The sequence below is a fragment of the Lampris incognitus genome, chromosome 9, assembly GCF_029633865.1.
Source record: "Lampris incognitus isolate fLamInc1 chromosome 9, fLamInc1.hap2, whole genome shotgun sequence".
Taxonomy (NCBI): Eukaryota; Metazoa; Chordata; class Actinopteri; order Lampriformes; family Lampridae; genus Lampris; species Lampris incognitus.
Window position 1 is genome coordinate 49,627,474 of NC_079219.1, and position 2,609 is coordinate 49,630,082.

Sequence of the window (2,609 nt, forward strand, 5' to 3'; positions counted from 1 at the left end):
ACTTGTGAGATACTCGGAACTAGATGAGGTAATAATAGATTATGTTTTAACCCTTGTGTGGTGTTGGTGATTTTGTTATTCACCCAATGCCAGCGGCTCTGGTGGACCCACGGCATTATGGGGCATTTAAAACGATACAGCCATAACACATTAGGCAAAAACAGATGATGATGTTATCTATATTACAAACAATTTAGACAGCATATATCGTGAATATTTACCATTTACCTTCCTGCACACAATATCAATAAAAGTGCTATTCTTTTTCGTGATAAAATGACATTTTTTGCTTGGAAATAAATTGTGATTAAGGTTTTTATCACTTCTGGTGTTTATTGCTTTCAACTGAACAAATTGGAAAGACAAATTTTGCATGCAGCATTTTTTTGAAAATTATAAATGAGCCCCATTGAACACAACTTCATCCTGGTTACCCATCACGAGGGGCAGAATTTGACTGTGCGTGTGTTGCAGATGTACTTCTTGCACTCAGTGCACGTGTACTGTGTCTTCCTGTCCCTGGGCCCACACACATCGCACCACTTCTTCTTGCTACCATCTGCAAACTAGAATGATGAAACACTTAGATAAAAATGTTGTCTAACACCTCTCTCTCTTTCGCTCTCTCTCTCTCTCTCTCTCTCTCTCTCTCTCTCTCTCTCTCTCTCTCTCTCTCTCTCTCTCTCTCTCCCACTCACCCACTTACTCACACACATCTGTAGTCACAGCAGACCAAGGTAGGAGAGGCAGACGCACGCATGCAGCAACATAACGCACACTTACTTCAGGTACTAGAGTTGGTGTTCAGTCGGTTGGGTGGATGGAGCGTCAGCATCCTTCTCCGGGATCCTTCTCATGATGGCTACTGTAGCTGGGGTATCTTGGGATAGGTTGTCTCCTCTGGATTTGAGGCCTTACCAGTGCTTTGCTCAGTTCCTAGACAAACACCCGTCTCCTCTGGAGCTTCCCCCTGTTCTGGTCTGGGTTCAGCACCATCCATATGACAAACACATTGTACCCCAAGAGGTCCAAGATGTTGAAGAACATCACAAGTGGCCAGCATAGGGTTCTTCTGTTGCAGCAGTAGCCAGTCACCAGCTTGTCTAAATTGTCCACCTCTCATTTTGTGGCATTATAATCCATTATGATTTCTGGTTTTTGATGCTCCTGGTCACAAGCTGGGACAGATTTTGATTGATCGGTTTTTGTCTATTTCCAAATATTGAATGTTTTGAAATAAAATTGTGGGAACACATATGTTGTTGTGTGTGAAATGTAACAGTGTTGAAACCTTATGTATGTGGTTGTGTGTGTGTGTGTGTGGTTTCACACACTTCTACTTCCGGCTGCTCCCGTCAGGGGTCGCCACAGCGGATCATCTGTTTCCATCTCTTCCTGTCCTCTGCATCTTCCTCTCTCCACACAAACCACCTGCGAGTCCTCCTTCACCTCATCCATAAACCTCCTCTTTGGCCTTGCTCTTCTCCTCTTCCCTGGCAGCTCCATCTTCAGCATCTTTCTCCCAATATACCCAGCATCTCTCCTCCACACATGTCCAAACCATCTCAGTCTTGCCTCTTGTCTCCAAACCGTCCAACCTGAGCTGTCCCCCTAATGTACTCATTCATAATCTTGTCCACCTTCGTCACTCTCAAAGACTATCTTCAACTCTGCTACCTCCACCTCCATGTCATGTCTTTTGATCAGTGTCACCATCTCCAAACCATATGCAGCCTGGTAAAATTAAATATCCCAAGACAACATAAAAAACAGGGTTCTTTTTCCGATCAGTTTTATGATTTAGAAAAATGACATTAATAAATTTAGAGTTTCAACAATGATACCGCTCAACATAAATCTCAGGGTCTTAGCCTATAAAATGGCTAATCTCTTGTGCAGCTAGCCAGTGGAAACTACCTAGCATACAAGTGCCTAATCAAATGAAAGAAAATAACCAAATAAAATAACTGCACAATAAAGAACTGCAGGGTCCTCCCTGTTACACGAAAATAAATAAAACAAATGAAAAGCACAAAGTTAGTTGCCACCAAACACAACATCTGTAGCTAATAAATGTGATTAGCCTAGCTAACACTCACAAGTATAGCGTTTTACATGGTCCTCCCCCACATGGTGCGATGGATGCCTAACTCTGCTTGGCTATCCTTTACACATGGAAACACTCTAACAATAAATCTGCGAACATCACACAGTTTAACATTACAATCGGTAACAGATCTCACATATTACATCTAACACAGCATTATTAACATGAATCTTTCCATATGTTCTGCATTAGATACCATTTTAACATAGAACGTTACCTCTTTTACAAGCTCTTAGAAACACAGCCGATCACTCTAGCGTACTTGAGGAAGGGAACGAAAAAAACCTGAACTTCCGGTTTAATCTCGGCTGTTCTAGCTCGCGCTGGGGGGGCTCCACAAGGCACAGCGCTCTCTGGTGGTTTTTTACTTTAGAAATCAATCCCCACCCGGCTACACGTACAACACAGCTGGTTTCACTACCGTCTTGCAAACCTACCCTTTATGTCTTGCTGACGCGCTTCTCCACCCACTCCACCCTGCATGAACTCTTCTTCAGCTCTC

The 2,609-nt window shown here is 43.0% G+C and overlaps 1 long non-coding RNA gene across 2 annotated transcripts; it reads right to left on the reverse strand.

The window, feature by feature from the left end:
- Nucleotides 1–291: 291 nt before the first annotated feature.
- LOC130118421 (uncharacterized) lies at nt 292–2,369 on the reverse strand. 2 transcript variants are annotated; one of them, XR_008810758.1, is made up of 3 exons: nt 2,325–2,369; nt 784–1,734; nt 292–566 (listed from the first exon to the last, which is right to left on the reverse strand). It is a non-coding gene; the product is annotated as an uncharacterized LOC130118421 (long non-coding RNA). The 2 variants fall into 2 exon arrangements; XR_008810759.1 differs by lacking the exon at nt 2,325–2,369 and adding an exon at nt 2,100–2,148.
- Between the last annotated feature and the right edge of the window lie 240 nt (nt 2,370–2,609).